The sequence below is a fragment of the Maylandia zebra genome, linkage group LG8 (assembly GCF_041146795.1).
Source record: "Maylandia zebra isolate NMK-2024a linkage group LG8, Mzebra_GT3a, whole genome shotgun sequence".
Lineage (NCBI taxonomy): Eukaryota > Metazoa > Chordata > Actinopteri > Cichliformes > Cichlidae > Maylandia > Maylandia zebra.
In genome coordinates this window covers 927,597-949,378 of record NC_135174.1, presented here as the reverse complement: position 1 = coordinate 949,378, position 21,782 = coordinate 927,597, and the positions used below count along the sequence as shown (strand labels likewise).

The 21,782-nt window shown below is 41.3% G+C and overlaps 1 protein-coding gene and 1 long non-coding RNA gene across 10 annotated transcripts in view; one reads left to right on the top strand and one right to left on the bottom strand.

The window, feature by feature from the left end:
• Positions 1–21,782, bottom strand: part of rbfox3a (RNA binding fox-1 homolog 3a) — a 595,842-nt gene that overhangs the window by 127,269 nt on the left and 446,791 nt on the right. The gene's annotated exons all lie outside the window — the stretch shown is intronic.
• LOC143419933 (uncharacterized) lies at positions 10,317–15,498 on the top strand. Of its 2 annotated transcripts, none has more exons than XR_013099959.1 (3): positions 10,317–10,454; positions 14,342–14,422; positions 14,745–15,498. It is a non-coding gene; the product is annotated as an uncharacterized LOC143419933 (long non-coding RNA). The 2 variants fall into 2 exon arrangements; XR_013099958.1 differs by having other exon boundaries at positions 14,342–14,472.

Below are 21,782 nucleotides of genomic sequence, written 5' to 3'. Positions count from 1 at the left end.
TGGTGGAATTGAACTCAGGACCTTCTTGCTGTGCTGCCAACCCAGACAGCCAGCTTTTCACATGTGGTCTAATTTCCATAACTTGGTTATGCTGTATTTCACCTGTAACAAGCAGTAAATTGTGTTTTTTTGGAGAACTTTGCCGGGCTGTCTTTCAGTTAGTAAATCCCCAGGATACATAGTTTAGGACAGGGATTCAGCTTAACTCTTGTAACATGTACAATTACAGTACATCTGAAACTTCTTTCAAAAACCTTTTTCTGAACATTCCCACAGGCAGTGCATCTCTTCCATTGTTAATTGCCTTTTCTCACCATTTCTGTACCAACACACTACTTTCTGCAGTACGATACTGTTCAACTGAAGCTCACGAGGGTATGGTACCACAGTGTCTTTAACACTGCTTTCACTAGCAGGGACCACATCCTTGGTAACGATGGGCGATGAGGGATGAGGAGTGTGAATGGTGCTGCGGTTTGGGGAAGGCCTTGAAGGGGACTGGCGACAGCTCTCGGGCCGGGCAAAACCCCATGTACTAACGAGAAATAAATGGAGGAAAGGAAGAGAGGAGAGGAGAAGAGAGGAAAGAAAAGGGGGGGCATCAGGAATTGGGGAAGGGGCTTTTTTATAGCCCGAGGCTGGAGGGGCGTGAAGGAGGAGTGGTCCCGCTCCTGAAATTCAGATGATATCTCCACTTCACTAGCAGGGACCACATCCTTGGTAATGATGGGCGATGAGGGATGAGGAGTGTGAATAGTGCTGCGGTTTGGGGAAGGCCTTGAAGGGGACTGGCAACGACTCTCGGGTCGGGCAGAACCCCGAAGAAGGCATCCCCTACAGGAGCGAAGATTGGGCATTACGGAGGTCTTGGTGATTTTTGTGAATGTATAACAGGTAGGCTTGTGATGACCATCGACCCAGGAGCTTAAGTGGTCGGGGATTCCTTTGCAGAGGCAGATGCTCAGCTCAGGAACCGGAAGGCACGAGATATGAAGCTGGAAACTGTTACGATGTTGAATGACAGGAAGGGCAGGTTGAAGTTATGATGGAATGAACGGAATGTGTTCCAAGCGGCCCAATAGGAGGACAATGTGCTTGCTGCAAGGCTATTTATAATCGCTTCTTGGGAGACGCTGATGAGTTCTGCGATGCTGGGGTTTAGATCTCGAACGTCGTGGCTGAAAATGGAGGAACTGGGGTCGGAGCTGCCTCTGCGTGGGGTGCCAGGGCTCTGAATGTCTGGAGGGAGAGACGAGACAAGACCTACCATAGAACCAAGTCCGCCAGAGCTTATCTTTATGTTTTTACACGCTGTAGTGCCATTTGTGGGAGCATTTCAAGTTTCCATATATCAATACAGCCGTTATAGGCCAAATTTTAATAATATGTATGCATTAAGTCCATAGTAACTACATAAATTGCAAAAAATTGTAGTGCAGTAAACTCCAAAAAAATTGAAATTTTTTTTTTTTAACATATATTTCTAGTTAGAGAAATTTAAGAGGCTTATCCCTCAAAACTGTAAATACAAAAAAGTTGCACAAAATAGTTTCCAACCACAAGAAATTTATTTTGAGTGTCTTCATAGTTTTATTTTTGAGATACACTAATTTTTATATACTACAGGAAAAATGAAAATAAATATTATAATTCATCAAAATAAACTAATTCCAAGAGTGTAATTTGAGTTCTAAGCATCCCAGAAACGATACAGAAAAGCATAAAGTCAAACATGACTTTTAAAAACACCAACATAGGCTTTCGCGAAAATGACGTCACTTCCAGTTTCGAGCAGGAAATGGCAGACATGCGATAGTTCACGCTGAGGTATATACCAATGTAGGAAGTGTTATGAACATCAGCTGCGGCTGTGATTGGTTTGGCTCTGCGGTACGTAATTTGGATTGGCTGCTCTTTTTTTTTTAAGAGGACAAGAGCGGCGAGGTCTATCGCGATAGTTTAATTTTTCTATCGAGAAAAAGTTATATCGCGATACATATCGTTATCGTTCTATCGCCCAGCTCTAGTAAAGACCCTACAATAAATATAGGAATATAGGAACTTTTACTCCTGCACCATAGAGAGCATCCTGACAGGAAACATCTTAACCTGGTTCGGGAACAGCACCATGCAGGACAGACGAGCTCTACAGAGGGTTGTGCGGTCAGCTGAGCGCACCATCCGCTCCGAGCTCCCTGACCTGCACTCAATCTACAGCAGGCGGTGCTGGACCAAGGCCAGGAAGATCGTGAAGGACCTCAGCCATCCCAACAACAGACTGTTCTCTCTGTTGAGGTCAGGAAAGCGATTCCGCTCCCTGAAGACCAACACAGAGAGACTGAGGAGGAGCTTCTTCCCGCAGGCGATACGGTCTCTCAATCACACCACCACACAGTACTGACCCACACATATAGTTCTTACACACACACTGGACTTTCTGGACATTGTTTTCACTTCATCACTTAAATCACTTTAAGCATATTTGCACTGCACAAGACATAATGTGGATTGCACAACACTGGACATTATATTCTTCATTTCCAGTTAATACTTGTACAGCTGCTGTTATTGTGTATATATTTATTTATATTTATTCATACATTCTTATATAGTTCTATATTGTGTATTTTGTTGTACAGTTATTTTATTTTCAACTTTAATTTATATATTTTATCTTATTCTTTCCCAGTTAAATTTACCCTTCATTCTAATTTGTGTTGTACAGTTATTTCATTTTTAACCTTAATTTATATTTTATTCCTTCCTAGTTAAATTTACCCTTTTTAATTTTTCATATTTATTTCCTATCTTATTCATAGCCTTTTCCTTTTTTGTTCTCTTTAGGTCACGAGCAGTTGTCCAAGCATTTCACTGCATATCGTACTGTGTATGACTGTGTACGTGACAAATAAAATTTGAATTTGAATTTGAATTTGAAAACACAAAAGCCTTAATAAACACAGAGTAGTTTGGACCTGGAAGCAGGATTCATTATGTCATCACTTAAAGACCGGATAGACAACCAGTTCCCACTAGTACTGTAATCGGAAGGTTGCCGGTTCGAGCCCCGACTTGGACAGTCTCGGTCGTTGTGTCCTTGGGCAAGACACTTCACCCGTTGCCTACTGGTGGTGGTCAGAGGGCCCGGTGGCGCCAGTGTCCGGCAGCCTCGCCTCTGTCAGTGCGCCCCAGGGTGGCTGTGGCTACAATGTAGCTGCCATCACCAGTGTGTGACTGTATGCGTGAATGGGTGGATGACTGGATATGTAAAGCGCTTTGGGGTCCTTAGGGACTAGTGAAGCGCTATATAAATACAGGCCATTTACCATTTACCATAGTTCAGCTACTTGGAATTGTCTGCTTGCCGATCGATTCTGTTTATCAGTTCCACTTGCACTGACCAACAGCTGATTCAATATTAATCAAAGGTAACAGGAGTATATTCAAAAATGCCGTTTTTAAATTAGGACTTCATTATTAGGGAAAAAACTATCCAAACCTACCAGCTCAGGTGTGAAAAATGAAATAATGTTAATTCATGAATTAACTGTGATTAACCTCATTATTGGAAAGCTCCATTTCAACAGCCACAGCCAGCCCGATCACTGCAGGACCTTCTGAAGACATCACTGATATGTGACATCTGGTTTCACTGCTGTCATGAAATCAACATCACGTTTCTCTAACTTCAGTCTCTGCCTGCTCCAAGCTCGTATCCATCATACAAACATCATTTATCAGAACACTGATGTTTGCAAGCACCACAGCACAAAGCTGCTTTTGTCAGAGCGATGGAAAAACCTTCTTCCAATCAAGGTTGTCATTTGTAGAAATTATTCATAAATAAACTTGGTAACGCACACAAATGTACACAATTTGTGCAGTGAAAGTATAACTGTTTGCTTACAGATGGTTTGTTCTGAGTGTGATTAATAGATTTTTTAAAGATGATGGATAAGAAGAAAACCTTATTAAAGCGGTCGCTGGTTTTGGAAGATTGTCAAAGCAGCTGGCTCACATTAAACAGACCATCCATCCTGCTCGTCTGTTGTTGGGTGACTGACCTCTTCATCTTAGCTGCTCATGTGGTTCTCAGCTCTTCTGCAGCTGCATTAATGTCAGAAGATGTGATCTTTTCATACATTACTGAATAAATACCATTTTCAGAAAAATAATGTATCTCATCCTGACATCATCTGTGTGGTTGATGGTAAGATCTAACCGCGACACATGACTGCTGTCTGGTGCTCACAGCCATCACAGCCACATTCATTTACCAACATATGTGCAGCCAAGTTTCTTCAGTAAGCCAGCCTCTCGCCCCTAAGCAACCCCTGTCTCCCTCACACACACATCCACACACACCAGTGGAAAGTAGTTCACTGTCCAGGATCCCAAGGTCAGCTGCTTGATTAGCACTAAGCGCCAGAGGCTAACACTGTCAGGCAGTTTCCCCTTAATGAAGCCATCACGGCATGGTGAGAGTGAGAGAAATACAGCCAGTCAGCCCAACTGGACCTGCCTGATTTACAGCTACAGCAGTCCACACATCAACCACACTGAGGGAATATGTGGAGACGTAGCTATAGGTGTAGTTAAACTGTCAGAGTGATGATATAACGCCAGGTTCTAGTTCACTGGCATTTGGGAAGTGATGTATTTTTGACGCGTTCTCTTTATAAAATAACTGTGAGATTTTTACCCTGAGTGTAAATGTGTGAACATTTAACTAACCAATCAAAGGATTGCACTTCTGTAAGGCTCACAGAGTGACAGCACCACAAACACAGCATAGATGAAAGAAAAAAGAAGCCAGTAAATGTTCAGTAGAAAGTGAAAATGTGGCTATGAAAATAAATAAAGACAAATGATGATGGAGCCTGAGAAACAGAAGCCTCGATAAAAGGTCTGATTCTTATACAGACTTCAAAGCACTTTATTTATTTATTTATTTATTTAGGACAGTGCATGTTAATGAACATAAATGTAAAAAAAAATTTACATGAATGTAAACATACCAGATTATAGCCAAAGGCTAATTTCCATCTGTTGTCCTTAAACATAAAAAATAGACATAATTCATAAAAATTCATCATTCATTCATAATAAAAACTCCATCACCAAACTTACACATACACACCATTCTGTTCCCAAATAAAACATTAAAACTATACAACTTATACATGCTCACACACTTGATTTGTCCATGTTTAAACAACAGTTACTTTCTTCTATGATTTAAGTGCTCACTAACATTCACATCGATGCATCGGAGAGCAGTTTAGGATTAGGATGTTGCCCAAGGATATTTGGCATGCAGACTAGACGGAGCCAGGGATTGAACCACCAACCCTCTGATCAGTAGATGACCTGCTCTACCCCCCAGCTGTGTAAGCTTCGTTGCCTTCTAATGCAGCGGTCCACAACCTTTTTTGTGCCACAGACCGATTTATGTCCGACAATATTTTCATGGAAAGGCCTTTAATGTGTCGCAGATAAATACAACAAAATAAAATCAGTACTGGTACCAGGAAAACGATTTATTCATAACACACAGGAAAAGTCCCAGGGAAACCTAACGATAAAAACGATAAAAAAAATAACGAGAGGAACCCTGAAAACCATAAATTTCACACCTGAGCCTCAACTCTCAGCCCGGTAGGGCTGCTCGATATAACGATATATCTGATGACGATATAAAAATGTCTATTGTTTCATTTTATGTTATCGTTTGTTTTGTGGTGTCGCAAAATAAACTGTTTACGGCAATATTTTTTCATTATTTTGATGGTCACTGTAGTGGTCATATTAATTTGTTAAAGTTCTCTCTTTCTTTTATATTTAATATAACCACACTACAGACGGACAAGCGCCTGTTTTTGTGCGTTGTCGTTAGCAACAACGACTGTAACAGCTTTGCGTGTCCGCTTGTTCCACATAAACCAATAAAGCTCAAGATCCTGTTGAGACTGCAAAATAAACTGAATCACATGAAAGATGCAGATTATTTACAGATGAGAAGTAAAAAAGAGCCGCCAGGTGCTAAAAAATAAACCTTAGACTCAAACGTTAGAACAGGCTTTTCCCCGCAGCACGCCGTCTAATAAATTCTCACAAAGAAAACAGCGTCCGTTACAACTTATGTCTAAAAATGTATCGTTTCATACATCTGTTAAAACACTCGACTCCAGCTACATGACGCGCAGTTGGAAACACTTCACGCAAGTCGAGCTTGCCCACTTGCCCCCGTGTCACTGTCTGTTGTTTGAAGTCACCGAACGTCACACACCTTTAATAGTCTGTTAGCCACGTCTCATGTAGAAGTTCCACACCACAGTGGATGTGTGTGACCCAAATTCAGTTCTCATGAGTATATAGTTCAGCAAACACTGCCATATATGAGGCGCAGCAGAGGATGGGGCTTAGAGGTGGGAGTAATATACAGTAAGCACTGATAACAAGACCGAGATTATTGTGAAAGCACAACCTGTACCTGCAGATCCGTTTCCTGGAGCTTTAGCTGGACTTCAGCTATGGACAAAGCGACAGAGGAGAAGCACACACACACACACCTGCACCTGAAAACACTGAATAACAAACATCTTTCTCCTTAACCTCCTAAGACCCGAACTCTTCCACAGGAGCATTTTTAATTTCTCTTTGATATTTGGTCACATTGGGGCCCGATCAATGTAAAAACAAAGAATTACCAGATTTTTATTTTTTACTTGATTTTTGTCCATCCATCCATTCGCTTCCACTTATCCTTTTCAGGGTCGCGGGGGGCGCTGGAGCCTATCCCAGCTGTCATAGGGCGAAAGGCGGGGTGTACCCTGGACAGGTCGCCATGCTGTCGCAGGGCCCTTGATTTTTGTTTATAAGAAAAATGAGAGCCACATATGAGGATATTCGTTTAAAATATCAATAGAACAGATATCTCGTGAGTAGATATCAGGCCCTTGTAGAGCAAAATTCAGTATTTTGGTCTAAATAACCCAAAATGTGATGTCCACATATGTGGACGCAGGTCCTAGGAGGTTAAACACATCACTTCCATTTGATTTTCAGAACCCGTTTGCTCAACTTCACTCTGTACTCTTCATGTGTGTTGTTCCTGCCTGATACCAACGTGCCACACTGAGCCTGTATATCAGTTGGCAGAGGAAGGTTGTGGAAAATGATCACAAGTAATGCTGCTGAGGGAATATAAGCACTGACATGGAAATGAATGACATCATGAAAAGGAGTAGATCATTCTGGAACAGGTAGCACGTTCAGCTTTACAACTACCAGGAGTGCAAAAATACACGCTCACACACACCCGAGGGTGTGAGAGTTCATGAAGGGCCAGGGCCCAGTCAGAGGAATTAATTGAGGCACTTTGTTTCACAGCAGGGAGTCAATTAAATAGCATGTCACCACCGGTCCGTGGGGAGGAACCACTAACACCAGGAGGGAGGAGGGGCTGTATGTACCATTCCCCTAAAATCAGCACTCCGTCTCACCTCATTCATCTTCAGCTCTATCACTCGTTTGTTTCTTTGCCTTTCTTCTCCCTTTTCCTGTCTCTCACAGCTCAGCACTCTCTGCCCGCTCCCATCAGCCTCACTTTTCCTGTGCCGTGCACCTCCGTCTTTCTCTCGTTCCCTACATCTGTTTATGAGATATTTTTAAAACGGTTTTTCAAGGAGTCTTTTCCTCTGCTATATATTATACCCCGTTTCACTTTGAACACGGTTACGTACGGCTGGGGGCCACCCTGGGTGATGCGGTGGTTTGCAGTACAACAGCAAAACGTCAAATGCAGAAGTTCTCTGAGGACACTGCAGTGGTTGGGTGTGCTAAAGGTGCAGGAGTCAGAGTACAGGGAGCTGGTGAGGGAACGTCTCTGTCAGGAGTTAGAGCAGGGCATCTACTAATCTGAAGGTTGGTAGTTCAATCCCTGTGATGTGTGAATGTTAGATAGAAAGCACTTACACAGAAAGAAGTGCTGGTGTAAATGGGTGAGTGAGGCATGTTGTAAAAAGTGCTTTAAGTGCTCCAGGAGTGTGGAAACGTGCCATAGAAGAACCAGTCCGTTTACCATGAATGCCAGTAAGACAAAACAGATGGTGGTTGACCTCTGGAAGAAGAAAGCCATCAACATTATGAAGGAGGAGGTGGAAACAGTGCACAGTTACTTGGGTGTTCACCTGAATGACACACTGAACTGGAGGACCAACAGTGATTCGGGGAAGAGGAAGCTCTGCACCAAAAAGAGGTTGCAACAACGGGACTTGGTCCTGTGAGACTTTAAGATCCAGACAGACAAGCAACTGCTGGTCAACCACCCAGACATAGTGGAGGTAGACAAGGAACAGGAGACCGCAATTGTGATAGATGTCAGAGATCCCAGTGGACATCGACATCACGAAGGAGTATGAGAAAACAGAAAAGTACCTGAAGGCTGAAGGAACAACTTGTGCAGATGTGGGAGGTAAAAATCCAAAGTGGTTCCAGTGGTAGCAGGAGCATTGGGAGCTGTTATTCCAGCAGATTCCAGGCACAGCATCTGAGTGTGCTCTTAGGAATACGGCAGAAACTTGAAACTACCAGGCAGAGGACCTGAGCTTCAGACGTATTTATAAGTAATTGTTGTTGGCAAGTAAAAATACTTACAAAGCATTTTTACTTGCTTTGTAAGTAAAAATGAGTCAACATGAAATATACCCTTCCTGTCCAGCTCGGACCCACACAGGATCCAGCTCTTCTTTTTGTTGCTGCTGGATCTACAGAGGAAACACTTCCTGAAATGAAACCAGATTTGATGTCCTACAGAAGAGTAACCGCCATGTTTGTCTGTCCAGGCTGAACCGTGTTGGCAGCCGTGCAGGGCATCCCATTCCTTTGACAACAAGACCTTATTCACCAGTTTCACCAGTGTTACCATTCTTGACATGCTGCTGGTTGCTGATTGGTTTGTTTTGGAGTTGATTTACAGTCAGTCTCAGTGAAGCAGTTGAAAATGCAACCACCTTGTAGCTAACATTTTAGGTGTTATACATTTAATGCTCTTCTTCCTGTAGTACAGCAATGCCCTTACAGTGAATTCCAGTTTGCAGTGGTGCAGTGGTGGTTTACATTAATTTCAGTTTTTATCAAATTCGCCCAAAAATGTCAGACACCACTGAACCCACATTCTATCCAATTTGCGCCACAGAGATTAATCATGTGACTAAAACTGCTCAAATTTAAATAGAAACATAATATTTTGGGTCTTATAGAAATGTGACCATATGGAAAAATGCATTTTGTTTATTCAAAGAAAAACAGCAAATACGTCCAAATAGTTTGGATCTTAGGTCTAGAAGTGGAAATACTGGATGGAGCATTGTCCTGAGCTGTATGTTTCCCACCAGATCGAATAATGCCATGGTTAATGTTGACACTGCAGAGTGGGAGGAGAGGGTGGAAGCTTGGATGGAGGCCCGGGACTTGCCTAGAGAGTTACCCACAACTCTGCTCCCAGGATGAAAATATTGAAAGGCAAGCACTCTGCCCAATCAAATTAATTTTCTGCATGACATGCCATGACGCCTGAAAAAAATGGTTGCTGCATGAGAAGCTATGTGTGTGTGTGTGTGTGTGTGTGTGTGTGTGTGTGTGTGTGTGTGAGGTAGGTAATTGGTGCTGGAAAATGTCAAGAGTAGATGTGAGAACCAAACTGTTGAAAAGAGCTCGTGCTTTTATTTTGAATACAGGAAGTACCTGACCATGCATGTGTGTATGGGACGTGTTTCAGAGTCCTGCAGTGTGACTGTTAAAGTGTGTGTTGTTATGAACCTGTTATTTCTTACACAAAACAGACTCAGCACCCAGTAAATTGAATTAAACAAGCTGAAAATCACAAAGTCCTTCTTTTCATCTTGTTAATGAGTCAAAATGTTTATAAATTCCAACTCATATTCACCTCCTGTGCAGTTATTCTATGCATGCTCTGCTTTATCTGCCACACACATGAACTTCCTGTGTGTACGACTGAAGTACACCACCCTGTTTAAAGTACACACGCTATGTGTGTGCTCCACACCTCCACACAGCTCCTCCATTTATGAGTGAAATACACTCTGAGGCAGAAATAAGGATGAAAACATGCTTTTAAAAATGCAAATAAATAAAATGAATTGAGTTCTGTAATATTTTCACGTATAAGGGATGAATGGGCTTTTTACTGTAAACTTAAAACATTTACAGCATTGCATTTGTTTATATTTGATGGCATTACAAATACTTGATTATTATTTCTGTGTCAGATTTTCCTCACTACAGAGTAACAAGCTACCAGTTTGGGACACGGTGAACTTTAGCAGCCTAAACTGTCTTTGTTGTTACAGCTTACAGTTTAGCTTAATGTGACCTTGAACCATCACACTGTTGTGCTGCTACGCACACAGGCTGCTGGGGGAGCTCCTGTGGTGAGTTGGGCGAGTTGCCTTTATTCTCCTCTGTTTAACTCTCTGTGCTTTTACATTAACCTTGTGTCTTCTCTCTGTGCTTTGTCTGCATGCAGTTCTGCTGCTCTGTGGTTACTGCTCCAAAGATCTGAATGTTGAATGTTGTTTCTTCTTTGCTCCGTCTTCCTGACCAAGTACCTCTGGGATTGTTGGGGTTCCTTCTCCTGTATCGCCTTGACTGTTGTGAACTAGCACTAACAACTCTGTGGTGCAGTGGTCAGCCCGAAAGCCTGACCAGTGTCTGGGTTGGCCTGGATGTTCCTGTGCCTGTGTGGGCTTCACCAGCTGCTCCTGCTGCCTTATAGGCTGAAAACACGAATGCTAGTTCTAAATAAATCCATGGATGCGACAGTGTGTGACTGTCCATCCCTGTGTTGTAGTCCTGTGGAGTGCTGGTTCCTGTCAGGGTGTACTCTGGCTGGCTCATCCTGCTGCAGTACCGGGTTTAGAAACTTGAATTTAATGTGAAATCCACTTTTTTTGATGACATTGAGGAAACATATTTTTTTCTTTAAAGGCTTGTCCATTATTAAATATTTCTGTCTCATAGTGATGTCACTACAGTAATTATAGCACAGATTCTGAACATCAACAAATACTCAACAACCTCACAATATGATTGGTAATGGAACTAAACTACTAAACTAAACTATCCCAAAACCTAACAAAGGAGTCAAACAGTGACCGCAAATAAAATAATTGGAGATAAAGTATCAGAGTTTCTGGAGCGGGACGACGCCTCCAAACACGCTGCTTCCGGTTCTTATCCATATATGTTCCCCCAGTTAGCTGTTAGTTCTCGTTTACGTGCCCCTCCCTCCCCTTTTCAATTCTTTAACTTCTTCACTTCTATTCATGTTGATCTGCCCGGGAGCCGCCGCCAGTCCCTTCAAGTCTTTCCCCAAACCACAGCTTAATTCATGTCCAAGCGTTCACCTTTATCTACTAAGACACTGTCAAACCTAAAATGAGGACGTGGGCCCAGCTAGTGAAAATACCAAAGCACAAAACGAAACAAAGACGATTTCCAAATGTAAAAGTCCGGCTCCGATCCCACAGTCATGTGTTTGAAGTGTGCCACAGACACATCAGCACGCACTGCATTTTAGGCATGAACATCGATCCGTCTGTCCGTCTGCGTCATTTGAAGAGAAGAAAAGGTGACTGTGCAGATCGAACACTGCTGGCTGTGGATAGGGGCACATCTGTCGCAGAGCTCTGTGGTCTGACTGCAGTTGTGGGACAGACCACCAGCAAAGCTGCTGCGTAATATTATCAGATGAATTCAATTAATATATAATGTCATTTCTCTTAAGTGCTGCTTCTCTAATTAAGTATGGAGAGCAGACCTCCCACTGGTTAACAAAGCATCACAGCGTGTGTGAGTCTGTACGGCAGCAATGCAAACACACTCAGCCTAACTGTGTGTGTGTTTGTGTTAATCCACGTGTGTGTAAGGCTTGCGCACAATCACAGACACGCTCACACATTAACAGAAGTGGTAAAGATGAAGAAATATCTGGAGGCTGGTATAATTAGGGCCAATTCAATTGGACTCTGATACTTCATTATACACCTGCCAACAACACCAGCGATTGATGGCCATATTTTCTTTCTCCATTTCGTTTTCTCGCTCATTAATGGTGTGGAATTAATGAAAATGGCTCAGAGTGGCCTCGTTCACACTGGAGAACAGCATTTCCACTGCATAATGTGCAAGTTAGCTGTGTGAGCGAGTCTGTGTTGGTGAACTTTTCACCCGAGGGGTCTTTGTCACATTTATGATTTTTCTATGATAAAGGGGGCTTTGCTACATATAGGACTCCACCACCAGCTGATGTCGCACACATGCATGCTTCACGCTGTGTGCTGCATGCTGCACGCTGCGTGGTCAGCCAACGCAGGATATGGTGTGGAAGCCTGGCAGCATTATCTCACTCCCCACTGGACACCTACACAAAGTGATGATTTATAGTGAATGTAAGTCCCCATGTAGTGCCCAGTGCTTCTGTCCAGCAGCGACATCAAAGCTGCTATGACCAACACTGAGTAATTTATAAAAGGGACTGACTTTGTTTCTGTGTTGGTGCCACAGACAGTACGTGATCTTTTAAATAACGCTGACACTGAAGTCAGTATGCGAGCGTAATGTGCTTGCAAAGAGGTGGTCTGTGCAGCTTTCCACAGTCAAGGATGTAAGGGAGATTTTTATGACTTTTTCTTGTACCTCCTAAAATCCTGCCGGTAGTGAACGGTGGGCTCACCAGATTTGACTCAGAGGAAGAGACACGCTCTGATTGTTCACTCTCACTGTTGGTATCCACTGTAAACCCCGACAGGTGACCTGACTGATAACGACTGTGGGGATATCCATCTAAATCTCTCACAGTGTTTAAACACCTTAGAGCTTATATACAGGAACAGACTAAACACTGCCTTCTTCATTATTAAGGCTACGTCCACACTAATTTGTTTGAAAATGCATCGTTTTCTCTCCGTTTTGGCCTCCCGTCCACACTGAGATGGCATTTTACTCATGGAAAACGCAGCGTTTTGAAAACGCTCTCGAAAACGAATACATTTCATTTAAAGACGGTGCTTTCGCGTCGCAGTGTGGACAGTGAGAACAGAGACTTTCTAAAACGATGACGCATGTTAGTCATGTGATGCAGTCATGTGACCAAAGATAGTGGAGGGCATTACACAGCAGTTATTCTGTTTGACAGCCCTGTTAAAGGTTAATATCAGTCTGTACGCGCTCCAGAGAGCTTTTCTTCAAATTCTTTAATTCTCACTCGCGTTTGCAACTTTGTACTTTTGTGTTACTCACAGCAACCAATCCACCCCATTGTTAGTCCATTTAACAAACTCTTTTCCTCGACATTTTGCCACGACGTTTCAAAGAGCCGGAAAGTAAATAAGCAGCAGACAGAACTGAGGCAGGTCGGGTCTTCTTGCATTTCACGCATGCGCAGGACTGGAACGTAAGCGTTTTCGGACATTTCAGTGTGGACGCACAACTCTGTGAAAACAACTGAAAACACTAGTGTGGATGCGGAGCGTTTTCAGATGAAAACGGCGTTTTCAAATCTATCAGGGCCACTGTGGACGTAGCCTATGTTTGAGTAAATGTTTTTTCTGAGCTCCGTATACACACGTCAACATTTCCGCTCTACCCTGAATGACGCTGACAGAAAATCTGTTCAATATGGCCGCCATGTGATGTTTTAGCTTGTTGTAAATGTGGATATTGTGTGGCAGCAAAGAAAATGTGCGTTTGAATGTGCTGTGAGACAGCGCACATGAAGGTCAGTCAGCTGATGTTCGCGCTCGTTTCTGAACACACATCGTCGATTTTTCAGTTTTAACTGATTGTGTACATAATGTGTCAACGACACACCTGAGAAAAGTGTGACTGCTTTTTTTACAGCAGCCTCACAGTCACATGTGTTTTTCATCTTAAAATTTAACAACTTTTCTGATGACTTAGGTAGCAACAGCAGCAGCTTCTGTCCACAGTGATTAAAACGAATACCCAGACTCAAGGTCTGTGAGCCCAATAAATATATTGTTTTTTTAATCAAACTGAATCATGTTGAAAAGATAAATATATGTTTTCTTGATTTACAAAAGAAGCAGTCTAATGTACTCTATTCATTTTCTCACAAGGCTGAAAAATAGCTTTGTGATACAAAGAGGTTCAGTGCCCATTCTTAAAAATGAAATTAGGACAACATCTAAAAATAGGCTGCACACAAACTGTGAAATTCCTCTTTGAAGGTTGGATTTGACAGCTAAGTCAGTTACTTGTCTTCATGTTTGATGTTCTGTGTTCCTGGTGTTTGTAGGTTTGTGCTGAGTTTCACCGAGTCACAAACATGCGCTGGACACAGACACACACCACGACCCGACACAGACAGAAGGCAGCGGTAAGACATCAGAGGCAGTGCAGAATATCCTGGATGTTTGTGATCATCAGGTGAATAAAGATAAAGATACATTTGTTACCACTAAGTTTCACTGATCACTCACGTTTCTTTGTTTAAGACTTGTGTCTTTAATGCTGAGAACATCGGTTTCTATCCAGATCAAAGCTTTGATCCAAACCACAGTGTTGTAAATAACTTGAGCTGATTTTTGTCACATGACTAAGAAACAGGCTCTTTTGTATGGGAGTGACAGAAAGGTCATGATGACACCTGTAAACTTGATACACTGAATCAACTCTTCTTCTTTTCTCTTCCCTTTTAGGAAAAAATGCATCCGACCCTACTGACCATCGAGTAAATACTTTGTTGCTGAATATTTTACTACACTGTCAAATTACCTCAAGGCCGTGTTACTTATTGATACTGTGTCTATTCCAAGTGGGATGAGACAAACATGACTGACACTCCAGTTCAGCGGTCCCCAACCTTTTTTGTACCACGGACCGGTTTATGCCCGACAATATTTTCACAGACCGGCCTTTAAGGTGTCGCGGATAAATACAACAAAATAAAGTACCGGTACCAAAAAAAAAGAAGATTTATTCATAACACACGTGAAAAGACCCAGGAAAACCGAGTTAACGATAAAAACGATAACAAAATAACGCTGAAAACCAATAAAAACCCTGAAAATCATACATTTCACACCTGAGCCTCAACTCTCACGGCCCGGTACCAAACGACTCACGGACCGGTACCGGTCCGAGGCCCGGGGGTTGGGGACCGCTGCTCCAGTTGCCCTTCTCCCAGTGGTTACTGGCAGACCTGTCCAGACCAGTCCTGCGCATGGCTGTTGTGGTGGAAGGTGACTTGGTGATATTCCCAGATTTGCTGATGCATTTGCATAATTGTTTGCTCTGCATTTAAAGCACCCCAGGAAACTAATTCACACATTTACCTTTGTCCAAAAAGCTACTGTGAAAGTTAGATAATGTAAGTGTATGTTTGGTACTACATGTCCACAGACACACTCTGTGATGCTTTGGACCACAGCAGTTTACCTCAATTTCTTATCTTGCAAGTTTTGGTTATTTGAAAGCTAATAAATACCATTTTGTTTTAAAAGAAAATTATTTGTTTCTTTTTTTTCATATTTGAGTTTCATTTGCATTTTGTGGAAGATGCCTTTAGGACTGATATTCTTGTTTGTTTTATCTATTTTTGAAGATATAAGGTAGATGTCTCAATGCGTGCTCAATCATCCAGGTAAGTAAATCCCAAAAGGTTGATGTTCTTCCCTTTGCCCGTAGCAGGCTCGCTTCCTGGTGCTCTTGTCCATGTTAGTGGTTTTACAAAGATATTTATGTGATGCTTCTTACATGTCCATAAATATTTTAATGAACAAAGTTGAATAAAATAAGTGCAGTATAAGTAGTCTACACTTAGATACTTAAGAAAAGAAATATCTTGTAAGTGATCTATAATCACATTGATTGAGTTGAGATTGTAATTACATTTTAATTAATTGTAATTACATTCTGCTGCATCAAAATGTTAAATTATAAAGAACATATAGTCATTAAAAATAATATATTAATAAAATTAATATAAAATACATTTTAATTCCCAATAAAGCCATGGCCCCATCTGTGTCGCGAGTTTCACACAACTTTTCCATTTGGTTGACCATGTGGGGAGTTTCAGATAAGTTAATGAGTTTATGAGGGACAACGGGAAGCTCTGCTAAGGTTAACTACCCTATAGCCTACATCTTGCTGTCTGCAAAAGACAGAGTAATTTAAACGTACATATAACTCCCACAAGTGCATACAATTCGACACAACTACACAAGCATTGTTTTATCCCTTTTAACCGAACTTTAACGTTACTCTGTCAGCAGCCTATTATCAAAATCCAGTCCCCAACCTTTTTTGCGCCATGATCCAATTTATATCCGACAATATTTTTACGGACCGGCCTTTAAGGTGTTGCGGATAAATACAACAAAATAAAACCAGTCCTGGTACCAAATAAAATGTATTCATAACACACGGGGAAAGACACAGGGAAACTGAGGTAACGATAAAAAACAATACATATTAACGATAAAAAACAATTCTGCTGCCCTCAGGTGAATGTAACCCTAACCCTATTCACCCTATGCAGACAGCTTAACATAAGAGGAGATGGTTCCAGGAACGACAGGACACCACGCTTTGTCTTTGTGTCTTTAACTGAAGACCTTTTTTTCTCTTTAATTTGTAAGACTGTGAACATACAGTAAAAGTACATACTATAATATTGGCCATATTATATTTACATTACCACGGTGGGATGACTTTAGTCTCATGAACAACATTAACTAATTGTTATTTACTAACTAATCTTAAATGACTGTTCAGCACAGAAATGAAGCCCAACAATCATGTTTTACAGTCCCGTGGTCTCAGCCTCAGATACTCAATCAAAGTGATGTCATGACAAAAATGAATGACCAACAAAACATTTTTCTCCTTTATTTCTGTCAAACAAAGTTGTATGACACGTTTCCAGCGGTTAGTATCATGGTTGCTAGGCAACCTGAACAGCGCGACGAAGCGTATACCGTCCCATTTCACAAGCCTCTCACTTCCGCACTTCTTGTACTTATAGTACACACCGTACGTAGTATGCGTAGTGCGCGTACTTCAAGCGTGCAGACCCTAAATTGGGACACAGCCTCTGAATTGGATAGGCTGTATCCCAATTCAGGGTCTGCAGCTTTAAAGTACGCAGCCTCATGAACTCTGTGCCAAACACTGAGCTTCAGTAAAGATTCAAGTTGCAGCTATTTATATGTCCTATCACCTTAAATCTTCACTCAAAGACACTCAAGTATCTTTGACAGTGTATCTATAGATGTATTATATATAAGAGACAAATGTTGTTCCTTCATTATGTTGGCATTACTAAATTTGGCTCAATGCTTACATATATGTGTAAAAAGAAAATGTACGAGCTGTGATTACTGTTTCTGATAGAATGAAGAGTAGACTGATATATGAAATATTCCTTTATTGGGTGAGAAAATCAGACCATGTCATAACTGCTGTAAGTCACACAGAATAGATATCAGAGCCTTAAACAGGCTGACTTCTGCTAAATGGGTCAAACTGGGCAGAAAGTCTACAAACACATAACATCCTTATAGAATATGATGTAACACTATAGATCAACTTAGCTCAGAATATATAAAGCATATAAACAGTTACAGCAATATGATGCAACAAACACAGCAGCTACTGATCCAAAATACTCAAAGCTTCATAGAACTGGAACAAACATTTATTTTAGCTCCATTCTGCTGCTGATACAGACTTTAGGTTTCTGAACATTAAACTTGTTGCTGCCTTTCATAGTGTGTAGCTTGAAGGCCCTGAGTACTTTCTCCCACACTGAAAACACTGGGATGATCACATTATGTGAACATTACCTAATAAGACTGATTCAGCACAGACAGTTATGTTAAACTTTCCTAGCAGTCCTTCACAAACAGGGAACAGTCTGTCTATTCTCTCCATCTGTCAGCTGCTGCTGGCTCTTCCTCCTCCTCTTCCTCACACACTGCTGAGTTTGTCCTGGTGGATCATCAGGGGTGCAAAGCCTCACAGATGATGTGCAGCAGTGGGTCCCTCAGTCTGTCCTCACTCTGGACACTTGCAGTTGTCACACATGGAAATCAAATGTGTGATAAGCTGCAGGATTCTAACACAAGTGTAACTTATAAACACATGTTCATACTTTTATTCCACAATCAGAGAGAAAGAAACAGAGAGAGAGTGCAGGACAGACAGACAGGTGACAGTCTCAGGTGTACACACTGCTACAAACAGGAGGATTTAGTGTTTGTGTTATTACGAGTGTAAACAAGAAGAGTTCCCAGATGGTGCAGTGGACACATGTGTGACTGCTGTGATTAAAGCATCTTTCTTTCAGCTTAACGAGTGAACCGTCAGCTCGTTCAAACACACGTTAAAGTCCGTTTGGCTCGACACCACCGAACAGAGGCAGCAATATAACATAGCTAACGTTAACAGTGCAGTGGCTCCTGCTTGTGCTGTGATATTCAGGACTGCAAACCGAGCAGCATCACTGACTTTCAGCCTGTTGTGTTTGTGGATATATGACTGACTTTAATTATCCATAAAATCATTTACGAATAAATTCTTTACAAATCCTACCATGTGGATTCATGGATTTTTTTTTCACATTCTGTCTCTCACAGTTGAAGTGTACCTCTGGTGCAAATTACTGACCTCTGTCATCATTTTAAGTGGGGGAACTTGCACAATCGGTGGCTGACTAAATACTTTTTTGCCCCACTATATATATATATATTAGGGGTGCAACGATACACAAAATTCACGGTTCGGTTCGGTTCGATACTTTGGTGTCACGGTTCGATATTTTTTCGATACAAAAAAAAAATGTTCATGCCTTTTTAATTTGTCATTTATTAAAATTATAAATATATATTTTAACACAAAAGTACAGTTTTTAAATTTAACCCTAACCCTTGTGCGTGTTGTTTTTTAGCTCGTCATATTGCAGCCACAGAAATTATTTTGTCCATGAAACCATAAAGCTGCACTTTCTTTTTGCCTTATAGTCTGATTTGTCATAACTTCTCCGTTTTGTGGTAAGCTTTTCTTTGGCTGTCACTTCTTCACCCTGACCTGTCTTATTTGGCTCAGCAGAACTAAAATATATATCTGTCTGTGAAGGTTCTCAATCATCCAGGTCATCGTAGTGAAATATATATCCTGCTGCTTTTACACACGCACTCACATAAGCTCAGCGATTCTCTGCGCGATCAACCTCTCACATGTTTAAGCTGCGGGAGATTTCACTTGTCATGTTTGCATAGTAAGCTAACAATTAATAAGACGATGTCAGAGGAATTGGTGCACAAATTATCATCACTCACAGATCAGTGCTGTCGCTCTCTATACACAGTTCGCACGATTGCAAAGTGAAAGCAAAAAAACAAGCGCAAATTCAAACGCGATTTCAATATGTCACATATTGACAGTGGCTCACCGATGCCAATGACATAATTACCCAGCTACATTTCTGAAAGAATGCAAAAGCATTGACATATATTTTTCCTTCCTACAATAGCCCGACAGGCAGGGGACACATAGCCCCGGGACGTCGGGCTAGCGATATTGTGAGCCCTGTATCTGATTGAGGAATCACTCATCTTTGGAAAAGAGAGTTTATTACAGAGAAATGTCTCTTTCCAAAATAAAAGCTATACTATCCGCTTCTTCTGGGCTATATTCTCAGCAGCATATTAAACATATCAGGTCTCCATAAGGAGAATCCTGTGCTAACAGCTGTCTAAATGACTCAGCTAAAGTTTGTAGCATGCATGCTTGTTGTTTTTGTCTTTGCACTAGGATGATGTCGGTGTAAATGTGCAGTCATATTCGTTGTGTTCCCACTAGTGCTTTCAGGTTAATCTCGTTGAAATAACCTTAACGCCACAACACGGCAAATCTCCGTTAACGAGCTACCCTATACTGAGGGGCTAGACGGCCAACACGTTAACGAGCTAACTGCGCTAACACACTAGCTCCCACCCATGTAATTGAGCATTGCATGGCACATCCAACATACTGTTTTACTTTAGTCCATGACTCGCTTACCTTCAGGGTCATACGTCACATGAAAACCAAAATAATTCCAAACGCCAGATCTGAATGAGGGTGGGGGAGGTCCACTTCTGTCTCGCTAGCTTGCCCTGCGCTCTTCCTTCTGACCATCCTGTCTGTGTTGAGTGCTCAGTGAATCTGCGTTCGACTACTCCGCCTAGGCTGCACTCTCGAGCCTAGGCGGAGTAGTCAAATGCAGATTCACTGAGCGCTCAACACAGACAGCATCGTCAGAAGGAAAGTTGATAAAATAAATTACAAATTTTGTATTGTTCTTTTTTTTTCTCCCCTTTGGTTTTCTTTCTTTCTCTCCCCCTCTTTCTTTCATTCTTTCCCCCTGTCCTATCCCACAGTCATGTCTGTCCCGTTTGCAACTGAAAATAAAATAAATTCATAATTATAATAAAGGTCAATCAAATGGACCAATATGATGATCCACTTAAAATAAATCCTCTTGGCATCTTTCTTGGCCTCAAGACAACAATTCTGATGGCTATAGATCCAAACGGGACACAAAAAAAAAAAAAAAAAAAAAAAATTGAAAAAAAAAAAAATTTGAAAAAAATTGTATTGCTCGATACATATGCGTACCGAACCGAAAGCACTGTATCGAACGGTTCAATATCGATACGAATATCGTTGCACCCCTAATATATATATATATATATATATATATATATATATATTAGGAAAATAACATATCATTGTTTTATACCCAGATTTGGGCTGGAACTTAAATTTATGGAGAGCATTAAAATTACATTTTGAGCTTCCCCACAGTGATGTATTAACCATTACAGATACATAATAATACCATCACTAAAAATTGAAGGCAGCTGTGGAATACACCTTCCACAGGGTGGTGAAAACAAACTGCAAGCACTGCAACTACAAATGATAAAAACAGTGCATGCCTTGTCAAATCTAAAAAGTGATGATGTCCCCCCTTCTCTCTGACGGCACTGTCATAAGGTTCCTCACGTTTGCCACCATCCTTTATATTACTGCCATCTTGTGGTCACAGTCAGCTATTGTCGCTGGAACTTGTTTCATGCTCATAAGAAACTGTAGCTCTCTCTGTTATACAGGCTTCAGCTGGGCGAGCTGAGAGGCCAGCAGCTCACATGATCTGTGCTTTGTGTGAAAACACAGCTCGTGTTGGCAAGTAAATTAACTTCAGTGATTTGTCATCATAACAGATCAGTTTCCTTTGGTTAACTTTGACCAACATGTGTGATGTAGAGACAATGGAGGAGACGGCAGCTCTGACCACGTCTGATCTAATCAAACAGGTGACCAGGTGGGATCAGGTGCAGAGATTCCCAAATTTGCTGGAATATCATTGTAACCAGCTGTTTTTGCCAACACTAAAGCTTAATTTAAAATCAATATTTTAATCCCACCTGTAAATATTGACAGTTAACCATCAGTCACACTCATGAACAACTCTTTAGCTTTCTTTTTTTTGCTTTGTTTGTTAGAAACACGCAGATGGTGGACATCAAGCAGAATATAAAGTATTTAAAATGAGCTCGGTCTTTAAGATATGCAGCAGTAAAATGAATCCATTTAACACTCGTGAGGAACATTTTTCTGCAGAGTATTTATATATTTTTACTTTTAATAACTATACAATTTTCCAAAAATATTGTTTTATGTTCAAT